Source organism: Spea bombifrons, chromosome 2, assembly GCF_027358695.1.
Source record: "Spea bombifrons isolate aSpeBom1 chromosome 2, aSpeBom1.2.pri, whole genome shotgun sequence".
NCBI lineage: Eukaryota > Metazoa > Chordata > Amphibia > Anura > Pelobatidae > Spea > Spea bombifrons.
The window spans coordinates 141,835,833-141,845,832 of record NC_071088.1 but is presented as its reverse complement, the minus strand read 5'-3'; the positions used below and the strand labels follow the sequence as shown (position 1 = coordinate 141,845,832).

The following is a 10,000-nucleotide window of genomic DNA, read 5'->3' as shown; positions in this document are numbered from 1 at the left end:
AGACCGCCTGGGAATACCAGGTGTTGTAGGCTTTTTCTTGTCTCACAGTCCGGGGAGAGCTTTTTGCCATGTGTTTCTTGCTCATCATCAAAGCTTTAAACCCTTATTTGAACCTTCTCACCTTCTCTGTCCTGTCCCAGGGCTTATAATTCTTTCTGTCTGACGACAAGCAGCAGCAGCAGCAGCAGCAGCAGCAGCAGCAGCAGCAGCAGCAGCAGCAGCAGCAGCAGCAGCAGCAGCAGCAGCAACAGAATAAGAGAAGTAAAATAAAAAACTTTCACACCTGCGGCCATACCACCCTGAAAGCACCTGATCTCGTCTGATCTCGGAAGCTAAGCAGGGTTGGGCCTGGTTAGTACCTGGATGGGAGACCGCCTGGGAATACCAGGTGTTGTAGGCTTTTAATTTTTTCTCACAGTCCGGGGAGAGCTTTTTGCCATGTGTTTCTTGCTCATCATCAAAGCTTTAAACCCTTATTTGAACCTTCTCACCTTCTCTGTCCTGTCCCAGGGCTTATAATTCTTTTTGTCTGACGACAAGCAGCAGCAGCAGCAGCAGCAGCAGCAGCAGCAGCAGCAGCAGCAGCAGCAGCAGCAGCAGCAGCAGCAGCAGCAGCAGCAGCAGCAGCAGCAGCAGCAGCAGCAGCAGCAGCAGCAGCAGCAGCAGCAGAATAAGAGAAGTAAAATAAAAAACTTTCACAACTGCGGCCATACCACCCTGAAAGCGCCTGATCTCGGAAGCTAAGCAGGGTTGGGCCTGGTTAGTACCTGGATGGGAGACCGCCTGGGAATACCAGGTGTTGTAGGCTTTTAATTTTTTCTCACAGTCCGGGGAGAGCTTTTTGCCATGTGTTTCTTGCTCATCATCAAAGCTTTAAACCCTTATTTGAACCTTCTCACCTTCTCTGTCCTGTCCCAGGGCTTATAATTCTTTCTGTCTGACGACAAGCAGCAGCAGCAGCAGCAGCAGCAGCAGCAGCAGCAGCAACAGAATAAGAGAAGTAAAATAAAAACTTTCACACCTGCGGCCATACCACCCTGAAAGCGCCCGATCTCGTCTGATCTCGGAAGCTAAGCAGGGTTGGGCCTGGTTAGTACCTGGATGGGAGACCGCCTGGGAATACCAGGTGTTGTAGGCTTTTAATTTTTTCTCACAGTCCGGGGAGAGCTTTTTGCCATGTGTTTCTTGCTCATCATCAAAGCTTTAAACCCTTATTTGAACCTTCTCACCTTCTCTGTCCTGTCCCAGGGCTTATAATTCTTTCTGTCTGACGACAAGCAGCAGCAGCAGCAGCAGCAGCAGCAGCAGCAGCAGCAGCAACAGCAACAGCAACAGAATAAGAGAAGTAAAATAAAAAACTTTCACACCTGCGGCCATACCACCCTGAAAGCGCCCGATCTTGTCTGATCTTGGAAGCTAAGCAGGGTTGGGCCTGGTTAGTACCTGGATGGGAGACCGCCTGGGAATACCAGGTGTTGTAGGCTTTTTCTTGTCTCACAGTCCGGGGAGAGCTTTTTGCCATGTGTTTCTTGCTCATCATCAAAGCTTTAAACCCTTATTTGAACCTTCTCACCTTCTCTGTCCTGTCCCAGGGCTTATAATTCTTTCTGTCTGACGACAAGCAGCAGCAGCAGCAGCAGCAGCAGCAGCAGCAGCAGCAGCAGCAGCAGCAGCAGCAGCAGCAGCAGCAACAGAATAAGAGAAGTAAAATAAAACACTTTCACACCTGCGGCCATACCACCCTGAAAGCGCCCGATCTCGTCTGATCTCGGAAGCTAAGCAGCGTTGGGCCTGGTTAGTACCTGGATGGGAGACCGCCTGGGAATACCAGGTGTTGTAGGCTTTTAATTTTTTCTCACAGTCCGGGGAGAGCTTTTTGCCATGTGTTTCTTGCTCATCATCAAAGCTTTAAACCCTTATTTGAACCTTCTCACCTTCTCTGTCCTGTCCCAGGGCTTATAATTCTTTCTGTCTGACGACAAGCAGCAGCAGCAGCAGCAGCAGCAGCAGCAGCAGCAGCAGCAGCAGCAGCAACAGCAACAGAATAAGAGAAGTAAAATAAAAAACTTTCACACCTGCGGCCATACCACCCTGAAAGCGCCCGATCTCGTCTGATCTCGGAAGCTAAGCAGGGTTGGGCCTGGTTAGTACCTGGTTGGGAGACCGCCTGGGAATACCAGGTGTTGTAGGCTTTTAATTTTTTCTCACAGTCCGGGGAGAGCTTTTTGCCATGTGTTTCTTGCTCATCATCAAAGCTTTAAACCCTTATTTGAACCTTCTCACCTTCTCTGTCCTGTCCCAGGGCTTATAATTCTTTCTGTCTGACGACAAGCAGCAGCAGCAGCAGCAGCAGCAGCAGCAGCAGCAGCAGCAGCAACAGAATAAGAGAAGTAAAATAAAAAACTTTCACACCTGCGGCCATACCACCCTGAAAGCGCCCGATCTCGTCTGATCTCGGAAGCTAAGCAGGGTTGGGCCTGGTTAGTACCTGGATGGGAGACCGCCTGGGAATACCAGGTGTTGTAGGCTTTTAATTTTTTCTCACAGTCCGGGGAGAGCTTTTTGCCATGTGTTTCTTGCTCATCATCAAAGCTTTAAACCCTTATTTGAACCTTCTCACCTTCTCTGTCCTGTCCCAGGGCTTATAATTCTTTTTGTCTGACGACAAGCAGCAGCAGCAGCAGCAGCAGCAGCAGCAGCAGCAGCAGCAGCAACAGCAACAGCAACAGAATAAGAGAAGTAAAATAAAAAACTTTCACACCTGCGGCCATACCACCCTGAAAGCGCCCGATCTTGTCTGATCTCGGAAGCTAAGCAGGGTTGGGCCTGGTTAGTACCTGGATGGGAGACCGCCTGGGAATACCAGGTGTTGTAGGCTTTTTCTTGTCTCACAGTCCGGGGAGAGCTTTTTGCCATGTGTTTCTTGCTCATCATCAAAGCTTTAAACCCTTATTTGAACCTTCTCACCTTCTCTGTCCTGTCCCAGGGCTTATAATTCTTTCTGTCTGACGACAAGCAGCAGCAGCAGCAGCAGCAGCAGCAGCAGCAGCAGCAGCAGCAGCAGCAGCAGCAGCAGCAGCAGCAGCAACAGAATAAGAGAAGTAAAATAAAACACTTTCACACCTGCGGCCATACCACCCTGAAAGCGCCCGATCTCGTCTGATCTCGGAAGCTAAGCAGCGTTGGGCCTGGTTAGTACCTGGATGGGAGACCGCCTGGGAATACCAGGTGTTGTAGGCTTTTAATTTTTTCTCACAGTCCGGGGAGAGCTTTTTGCCATGTGTTTCTTGCTCATCATCAAAGCTTTAAACCCTTATTTGAACCTTCTCACCTTCTCTGTCCTGTCCCAGGGCTTATAATTCTTTCTGTCTGACGACAAGCAGCAGCAGCAGCAGCAGCAGCAGCAGCAGCAGCAGCAGCAGCAGCAGCAGCAGCAGCAGCAGCAGCAGCAGCAGCAGCAGCAGCAACAGAATAAGAGAAGTAAAATAAAAAACTTTCACACCTGCGGCCATACCACCCTGAAAGCGCCTGATCTCGTCTGATCTCGGAAGCTAAGCAGGGTTGGGCCTGGTTAGTACCTGGATGGGAGACCGCCTGGGAATACCAGGTGTTGTAGGCTTTTTCTTGTCTCACAGTCCGGGGAGAGCTTTTTGCCATGTGTTTCTTGCTCATCATCAAAGCTTTAAACCCTTATTTGAACCTTCTCACCTTCTCTGTCCTGTCCTAGGGCTTATAATTCTTTCTGTCTGACGACAAGCAGCAGCAGCAGCAGCAGCAGCAGCAGCAGCAGCAGCAGCAGCAGCAGCAGCAGCAGCAGCAGCAACAGCAACAGAATAAGAGAAGTAAAATAAAAAACTTTCACACCTGCGGCCATACCACCCTGAAAGCGCCCGATCTCATCTGATCTCGGAAGCTAAGCAGGGTTGGGCCTGGTTAGTACCTGGATGGGAGACTGCCTGGGAATACCAGGTGTTGTAGGCTTTTTCTTGTCTCACAGTCCGGGGAGAGCTTTTTGCCATGTGTTTCTTGCTCATCATCAAAGCTTTAAACCCTTATTTGAACCTTCTCACCTTCTCTGTCCTGTCCCAGGGCTTATAATTCTTTCTGTCTGACGACAAGCAGCAGCAGCAGCAGCAGCAGCAGCAGCAGCAGCAGCAGCAGCAGCAGCAGCAGCAGCAGCAACAGAATAAGAGAAGTAAAATAAAAAACTTTCACACCTGCGGCCCATACCACCCTGAAAGCGACCGATCTCGTCTGATCTCGGAAGCTAAGCAGGGTTGGGCCTGGTTAGTACCTGAATGGGAGACTGCCTGGGAATACCAGGTGTTGTAGGCTTTTAATTTTTTCTCACAGTCCGGGGAGAGCTTTTTGCCATGTGTTTCTTGCTCATCATCAAAGCTTTAAACCCTTATTTGAACCTTCTCACCTTCTCTGTCCTGTCCCAGGGCTTATAATTCTTTCTGTCTGACGACAAGCAGCAGCAGCAGCAACAGAATAAGAGAAGTAAAATAAAAAACTTTCACACCTGTGGCCATACCACCCTGAAAGCGCCCGATCTCGTCTGATCTCGGAAGCTAAGCAGGGTTGGGCCTGGTTAGTACCTGGATGGGAGACCGCCTGGGAATACCAGGTGTTGTAGGCTTTTAATTTTTTCTCACAGTCCGGGGAGAGCTTTTTGCCATGTGTTTCTTGCTCATCATCAAAGCTTTAAACCCTTATTTGAACCTTCTCACCTTCTCTGTCCTGTCCCAGGGCTTATAATTCTTTCTGTCTGACGACAAGCAGCAGCAGCAGCAGCAGCAGCAGCAGCAGCAGCAACAGAATAAGAGAAGTAAAATAAAAAACTTTCACACCTGCGGCCATACCACCCTGAAAGCGCCCGATCTCGTCTGATCTCGGAAGCTAAGCAGGGTTGGGCCTGGTTAGTACCTGGATGGGAGACCGCCTGGGAATACCAGGTGTTGCAGGCTTTTAATTTTTTCTCACAGTCCGGGGAGAGCTTTTTGCCATGTGTTTCTTGCTCATCATCAAAGCTTTAAACCCTTATTTGAACCTTCTCACCTTCTCTGTCCTGTCCCAGGGCTTATAATTCTTTTTGTCTGACGACAAGCAGCAGCAGCAGCAGCAGCAGCAGCAGCAGCAGCAGCAGCAGCAGCAGCAGCAGCAGCAACAGAATAAGAGAAGTAAAATAAAAAGCTTTCACACCTGCGGCCATACCACCCTGAAAGCGCCCGATCTCGTCTGATCTCGGAAGCTAAGCAGGGTTGGGCCTGGTTAGTACCTGGATGGGAGACCGCCTTGGAATACCAGGTGTTGTAGGCTTTTAATTTTTTCTCACAGTCCGGGGAGAGCTTTTTGCCATGTGTTTCTTGCTCATCATCAAAGCTTTAAACCCTTATTTGAACCTTCTCACCTTCTCTGTCCTGTCCCAGGGCTTATAATTCTTTCTGTCTGACGACAAGCAGCAGCAGCAGCAGCAGCAGCAGCAGCAGCAGCAGCAGCAGCAGCAGCAGCAGCAGCAGCAGCAGCAGCAGCAGCAGCAGCAACAGAATAAGAGAAGTAAAATAAAAACTTTCACACCTGCGGCCATACCACCCTGAAAGCGCCCGATCTCGTCTGATCTCGGAAGCTAAGCAGGGTTGGGCCTGGTTAGTACCTGGATGGGTGACCGCCTGGGAATACCAGGTGTTGTAGGCTTTTAATTTTTTCTCACAGTCCGGGGAGAGCTTTTTGCCATGTGTTTCTTGCTCATCATCAAAGCTTTAAACCCTTATTTGAACCTTCTCACCTTCTCTGTCCTGTCCCAGGGCTTATAATTCTTTCTGTCTGACGACAAGCAGCAGCAGCAGCAGCAGCAGCAGCAGCAGCAGCAGCAGCAGCAGCAGCAGCAGCAGCAGCAGCAGCAGCAGCAACAGAATAAGAGAAGTAAAATAAAAAACTTTCACACCTGTGGCCATACCACCCTGAAAGCGCCCGATCTTGTCTGATCTCGGAAGCTAAGCAGGGTTGGGCCTGGTTAGTACCTGGATGGGAGACCGCCTGGGAATACCAGGTGTTGTAGGCATTTTCTTGTCTCACAGTCCGGGGAGAGCTTTTTGCCATGTGTTTCTTGCTCATCATCAAAGCTTTAAACCCTTATTTGAACCTTCTCACCTTCTCTGTCCTGTCCCAGGGCTTATAATTCTTTCTGTCTGACGACAAGCAGCAGCAGCAGCAGCAGCAGCAGCAGCAGCAGCAGCAGCAGCAGCAGCAGCAGCAGCAGCAGCAGAATAAGAGAAGTAAAATAAAAAACTTTCACACCTGCGGCCATACCACCCTGAAAGCGCCCGATCTCGTCTGATCTCGGAAGCTAAGCAGGGTTGGGCCTGGTTAGTACCTGGATGGGAGACTGCCTGGGAATACCAGGTGTTGTAGGCTTTTTCTTGTCTCACAGTCCGGGGAGAGCTTTTTGCCATGTGTTTCTTGCTCATCATCAAAGCTTTAAACCCTTATTTGAACCTTCTCACCTTCTCTGTCCTGTCCCAGGGCTTATAATTCTTTCTGTCTGACGACAAGCAGCAGCAGCAGCAGCAGCAGCAGCAGCAGCAGCAGCAGCAGCAGCAGCAGCAGCAGCAGCAGCAGCAACAGAATAAGAGAAGTAAAATAAAAAACTTTCACACCTGCGGCCATACCACCCTGAAAGCGACCGATCTCGTCTGATCTCGGAAGCTAAGCAGGGTTGGGCCTGGTTAGTTCCTGGATGGGAGACACCCTGGGAATACCAGGTGTTGCAGGCTTTTAATTTTTTCTCACAGTCCGGGGAGAGCTTTTTGCCATGTGTTTCTTGCTCATCATCAAAGCTTTAAACCCTTATTTGAACCTTCTCACCTTCTCTGTCCTGTCCCAGGGCTTATAATTCTTTTTGTCTGACGACAAGCAGCAGCAGCAGCAGCAGCAGCAGCAGCAGCAGCAGCAACAGAATAAGAGAAGTAAAATAAAAAACTTTCACACCTGCGGCCATACCACCCTGAAAGCGCCTGATCTCGTCTGATCTCGGAAGCTAAGCAGGGTTGGGCCTGGTTAGTACCTGGATGGGAGACCGCCTGGGAATACCAGGTGTTGTAGGCTATTTCTTGTCTCACAGTCCGGGGAGAGCTTTTTGCCATGTGTTTCTTGCTCATCATCAAAGCTTTAAACCCTTATTTGAACCTTCTCACCTTCTCTGTCCTGTCCCAGGGCTTATAATTCTTTCTGTCTGACGACAAGCAGCAGCTGCAGCAGAAGCAGCAGCTGCAGCAGCAGCAGCAGCAGCAGAATAAGAGAAGTAAAATAAAAAACTTTCACACCTGCGGCCATACCACCCTGAAAGCGACCGATCTCGTCTGATCTCGGAAGCTAAGCAGGGTTGGGCCTGGTTAGTACCTGGATAGGAGACTGCCTGGGAATACCAGGTGTTGTAGGCTTTTAATTTTTTCTCACAGTCCAGGGAGAGCTTTTTGCCATGTGTTTCTTGCTCATCATCAAAGCTTTAAACCCTTATTTGAACCTTCTCACCTTCTCTGTCCTGTCCCAGGGCTTATAATTCTTTCTGTCTGACGACAAGCAGCAGCAGCAGCAACAGAATAAGAGAAGTAAAATAAAAAACTTTCACACCTGTGGCCATACCACCCTGAAAGCGCCCGATCTCGTCTGATCTCGGAAGCTAAGCAGGGTTGGGCCTGGTTAGTACCTGGATGGGAGACCGCCTGGGAATACCAGGTGTTGTAGGCTTTTTCTTTTCTCACAGTCCGGGGAGAGCTTTTTGCCATGTGTTTCTTGCTCATCATCAAAGCTTTAAACCCTTATTTGAACCTTCTCACCTTCTCTGTCCTGTCCCAGGGCTTATAATTCTTTCTGTCTGACGACAAGCAGCAGCAGCAGCAGCAGCAGCAGCAGCAGCAGCAGCAGCAGCAGCAGCAGCAGCAGCAGCAGCAGCAGCAACAGAATAAGAGAAGTAAAATAAAAAATTTTCACACCTGCGGCCATACCACCCTGAAAGCGCCCGATCTCGTCTGATCTCGGAAGCTAAGCAGTGTTGGGCCTGGTTAGTACCTGGATGGGAGACCGCCTGGGAGTACCAGGTGTTGTAGGCTTTTAATTTTTTCTCACAGTCCGGGGAGGGCTTTTTGCCATGTGTTTCTTGCTCATCATCAAAGCTTTAAACCCTTATTTGAACCTTCTCACCTTCTCTGTCCTGTCCCAGGGCTTATAATTCTTTCTGTCTGACGACAAGCAGCAGCAGCAGCAACAGAATAAGAGAAGTAAAATAAAACACTTTCACACCTGTGGCCATACCACCCTGAAAGCGCCCGATCTCGTCTGATCTCGGAAGCTAAGCAGGGTTGGGCCTGGTTAGTACCTGGATGGGAGACCGCCTGGGAATACCAGGTGTTGTAGGCTTTTAATTTTTTCTCACAGTCCGGGGAGAGCTTTTTGCCATGTGTTTCTTGCTCATCAAAGCTTTAAACCCTTATTTGAACCTTCTCACCTTCTCTGTCCTGTCCCAGGGCTTATAATTCTTTCTGTCTGACGACAAGCAGCAGCAGCAGCAGCAGCAGCAGCAGCAGCAGCAGCAGCAGCAGCAACAGAATAAGAGAAGTAAAATAAAAACTTTCACACCTGCCTCCATACCACCCTGAAAGCGCCCGATCTTGTCTGATCTCGGAAGCTAAGCAGGGTTGGGCCTGGTTAGTACCTGGATGGGAGACCGCCTGGAAATACCAGGTGTTGTAGGCTTTTAATTTTTTCTCACAGTCCGGGGAGAGCTTTTTGCCATGTGTTTCTTGCTCATCATCAAAGCTTTAAACCCTTATTTGAACCTTCTCACCTTCTCTGTCCTGTCCCAGGGCTTATAATTCTTTCTGTCTGACGACAAGCAGCAGCAGCAGCAGCAGCAGCAGCAGCAGCAGCAGCAGCAGCAGCAACAGCAACAGAATAAGAGAAGTAAAATAAAAAACTTTCACACCTGCGGCCATACCACCCTGAAAGCGCCCGATCTCGTCTGATCTCGGAAGCTAAGCAGGGTTGGGCCTGGTTAGTACCTGGATGGGAGACCGCCTGGGAATACCAGGTGTTGTAGGCTTTTTCTTGTCTCACAGTCCGGGGAGAGCTTTTTGCCATGTGTTTCTTGCTCATCATCAAAGCTTTAAACCCTTATTTGAACCTTCTCACCTTCTCTGTCCTGTCCCAGGGCTTATAATTCTTTCTGTCTGACGACAAGCAGCAGCAGCAGCAGCAGCAGCAGCAGCAGCAGCAGCAGCAGCAGCAGCAGCAGCAGCAGCAGCAACAGAATAAGAGAAGTAAAATAAAAAGCTTTCACACCTGCGGCCATACCACCCTGAAAGCGCCCGATCTCGTCTGATCTCGGAAGCTAAGCAGGGTTGGGCCTGGTTAGTACCTGGATGGGAGACCGCCTGGGAATACCAGGTGTTGTAGGCTTTTTCTTGTCTCACAGTCCGGGGAGAGCTTTTTGCCATGTGTTTCTTGCTCATCATCAAAGCTTTAAACCCTTATTTGAACCTTCTCACCTTCTCTGTCCTGTCCCAGGGCTTATAATTCTTTCTGTCTGACGACAAGCAGCAGCAGCAGCAGCAGCAGCAGCAGCAGCAGCAGCAGCAGCAGCAGCAGCAGCAGCAGCAGCAGCAGCAACAGAATAAGAGAAGTAAAATAAAAAACTTTCACACCTGCGGCCATACCACCCTGAAAGCGCGCGATCTCGTCTGATCTCGGAAGCTAAGCAGGGTTGGGCCTGGTTAGTACCTGGATGGGAGACTGCCTGGGAATACCAGGTGTTGCAGGCTTTTAATTTTTTCTCACAGTCCGGGGAGAGCTTTTTGCCATGTGTTTCTTGCTCATCATCAAAGCTTTAAACCCTTATTTGAACCTTCTCACCTTCTCTGTCCTGTCCCAGGGCTTATAATTCTTTTTGTCTGACGACAAGCAGCAGCAGCAGCAGCAGCAGCAGCAGCAGCAGCAGCAGCAG

The 10,000-nt window shown here is 49.6% G+C and overlaps 28 non-coding genes and 1 pseudogene across 28 annotated transcripts in view; all 29 read left to right on the top strand.

The window, feature by feature from the left end:
- Positions 1-32, top strand: part of LOC128477893 (5S ribosomal RNA) — a 119-nt gene extending 87 nt beyond the window's left edge. The window contains exon 1 of the ribosomal RNA XR_008348842.1: positions 1-32. This exon is cut by the window's left edge and continues 87 nt beyond it. This is a non-coding gene — a ribosomal RNA (5S ribosomal RNA).
- Positions 33-281: 249 nt separating this feature from the next.
- LOC128476717 (5S ribosomal RNA) lies at positions 282-400 on the top strand. Its single transcript, XR_008347717.1, has one exon. It is a non-coding gene; the product is annotated as a 5S ribosomal RNA (ribosomal RNA).
- A 299-nt stretch (positions 401-699) lies between these two features.
- Positions 700-808, top strand: LOC128480317 (uncharacterized; annotated as a pseudogene).
- Positions 809-1,019: 211 nt separating this feature from the next.
- Positions 1,020-1,138, top strand: LOC128478564 (5S ribosomal RNA). The gene has a single exon (XR_008349476.1). It is a non-coding gene; the product is annotated as a 5S ribosomal RNA (ribosomal RNA).
- A 227-nt stretch (positions 1,139-1,365) lies between these two features.
- Positions 1,366-1,484, top strand: LOC128478870 (5S ribosomal RNA). The gene has a single exon (XR_008349769.1). It is a non-coding gene; the product is annotated as a 5S ribosomal RNA (ribosomal RNA).
- Positions 1,485-1,724: 240 nt separating this feature from the next.
- Positions 1,725-1,843, top strand: LOC128478149 (5S ribosomal RNA). Its single transcript, XR_008349084.1, has one exon. It is a non-coding gene; the product is annotated as a 5S ribosomal RNA (ribosomal RNA).
- Positions 1,844-2,073: 230 nt separating this feature from the next.
- On the top strand, positions 2,074-2,192 carry LOC128476947 (5S ribosomal RNA). The gene has a single exon (XR_008347937.1). It is a non-coding gene; the product is annotated as a 5S ribosomal RNA (ribosomal RNA).
- A 218-nt stretch (positions 2,193-2,410) lies between these two features.
- On the top strand, positions 2,411-2,529 carry LOC128478553 (5S ribosomal RNA). The gene has a single exon (XR_008349465.1). It is a non-coding gene; the product is annotated as a 5S ribosomal RNA (ribosomal RNA).
- Positions 2,530-2,759: 230 nt separating this feature from the next.
- Positions 2,760-2,878, top strand: LOC128477891 (5S ribosomal RNA). Its single transcript, XR_008348840.1, has one exon. It is a non-coding gene; the product is annotated as a 5S ribosomal RNA (ribosomal RNA).
- A 243-nt stretch (positions 2,879-3,121) lies between these two features.
- On the top strand, positions 3,122-3,240 carry LOC128478148 (5S ribosomal RNA). The gene has a single exon (XR_008349083.1). It is a non-coding gene; the product is annotated as a 5S ribosomal RNA (ribosomal RNA).
- A 260-nt stretch (positions 3,241-3,500) lies between these two features.
- LOC128477222 (5S ribosomal RNA) lies at positions 3,501-3,619 on the top strand. The gene has a single exon (XR_008348204.1). It is a non-coding gene; the product is annotated as a 5S ribosomal RNA (ribosomal RNA).
- Positions 3,620-3,862: 243 nt separating this feature from the next.
- LOC128477056 (5S ribosomal RNA) lies at positions 3,863-3,981 on the top strand. Its single transcript, XR_008348044.1, has one exon. It is a non-coding gene; the product is annotated as a 5S ribosomal RNA (ribosomal RNA).
- A 234-nt stretch (positions 3,982-4,215) lies between these two features.
- On the top strand, positions 4,216-4,335 carry LOC128479516 (5S ribosomal RNA). Its single transcript, XR_008350386.1, has one exon. It is a non-coding gene; the product is annotated as a 5S ribosomal RNA (ribosomal RNA).
- A 188-nt stretch (positions 4,336-4,523) lies between these two features.
- On the top strand, positions 4,524-4,642 carry LOC128476909 (5S ribosomal RNA). The gene has a single exon (XR_008347900.1). It is a non-coding gene; the product is annotated as a 5S ribosomal RNA (ribosomal RNA).
- A 209-nt stretch (positions 4,643-4,851) lies between these two features.
- Positions 4,852-4,970, top strand: LOC128476430 (5S ribosomal RNA). Its single transcript, XR_008347442.1, has one exon. It is a non-coding gene; the product is annotated as a 5S ribosomal RNA (ribosomal RNA).
- Positions 4,971-5,203: 233 nt separating this feature from the next.
- LOC128477360 (5S ribosomal RNA) lies at positions 5,204-5,322 on the top strand. Its single transcript, XR_008348337.1, has one exon. It is a non-coding gene; the product is annotated as a 5S ribosomal RNA (ribosomal RNA).
- A 256-nt stretch (positions 5,323-5,578) lies between these two features.
- On the top strand, positions 5,579-5,697 carry LOC128476656 (5S ribosomal RNA). Its single transcript, XR_008347659.1, has one exon. It is a non-coding gene; the product is annotated as a 5S ribosomal RNA (ribosomal RNA).
- Positions 5,698-5,945: 248 nt separating this feature from the next.
- Positions 5,946-6,064, top strand: LOC128478664 (5S ribosomal RNA). Its single transcript, XR_008349572.1, has one exon. It is a non-coding gene; the product is annotated as a 5S ribosomal RNA (ribosomal RNA).
- Positions 6,065-6,298: 234 nt separating this feature from the next.
- Positions 6,299-6,417, top strand: LOC128477414 (5S ribosomal RNA). The gene has a single exon (XR_008348387.1). It is a non-coding gene; the product is annotated as a 5S ribosomal RNA (ribosomal RNA).
- Positions 6,418-6,657: 240 nt separating this feature from the next.
- LOC128479437 (5S ribosomal RNA) lies at positions 6,658-6,776 on the top strand. The gene has a single exon (XR_008350316.1). It is a non-coding gene; the product is annotated as a 5S ribosomal RNA (ribosomal RNA).
- Positions 6,777-6,988: 212 nt separating this feature from the next.
- On the top strand, positions 6,989-7,107 carry LOC128477221 (5S ribosomal RNA). Its single transcript, XR_008348203.1, has one exon. It is a non-coding gene; the product is annotated as a 5S ribosomal RNA (ribosomal RNA).
- Positions 7,108-7,323: 216 nt separating this feature from the next.
- LOC128478541 (5S ribosomal RNA) lies at positions 7,324-7,442 on the top strand. The gene has a single exon (XR_008349454.1). It is a non-coding gene; the product is annotated as a 5S ribosomal RNA (ribosomal RNA).
- A 188-nt stretch (positions 7,443-7,630) lies between these two features.
- Positions 7,631-7,749, top strand: LOC128476908 (5S ribosomal RNA). The gene has a single exon (XR_008347899.1). It is a non-coding gene; the product is annotated as a 5S ribosomal RNA (ribosomal RNA).
- Positions 7,750-7,992: 243 nt separating this feature from the next.
- Positions 7,993-8,111, top strand: LOC128478475 (5S ribosomal RNA). The gene has a single exon (XR_008349391.1). It is a non-coding gene; the product is annotated as a 5S ribosomal RNA (ribosomal RNA).
- Positions 8,112-8,299: 188 nt separating this feature from the next.
- LOC128476906 (5S ribosomal RNA) lies at positions 8,300-8,418 on the top strand. Its single transcript, XR_008347898.1, has one exon. It is a non-coding gene; the product is annotated as a 5S ribosomal RNA (ribosomal RNA).
- A 217-nt stretch (positions 8,419-8,635) lies between these two features.
- LOC128479501 (5S ribosomal RNA) lies at positions 8,636-8,754 on the top strand. The gene has a single exon (XR_008350373.1). It is a non-coding gene; the product is annotated as a 5S ribosomal RNA (ribosomal RNA).
- A 227-nt stretch (positions 8,755-8,981) lies between these two features.
- LOC128478540 (5S ribosomal RNA) lies at positions 8,982-9,100 on the top strand. The gene has a single exon (XR_008349453.1). It is a non-coding gene; the product is annotated as a 5S ribosomal RNA (ribosomal RNA).
- A 237-nt stretch (positions 9,101-9,337) lies between these two features.
- Positions 9,338-9,456, top strand: LOC128478529 (5S ribosomal RNA). The gene has a single exon (XR_008349442.1). It is a non-coding gene; the product is annotated as a 5S ribosomal RNA (ribosomal RNA).
- Positions 9,457-9,699: 243 nt separating this feature from the next.
- On the top strand, positions 9,700-9,818 carry LOC128477691 (5S ribosomal RNA). The gene has a single exon (XR_008348652.1). It is a non-coding gene; the product is annotated as a 5S ribosomal RNA (ribosomal RNA).
- The last annotated feature ends 182 nt before the right edge of the window (positions 9,819-10,000 follow it).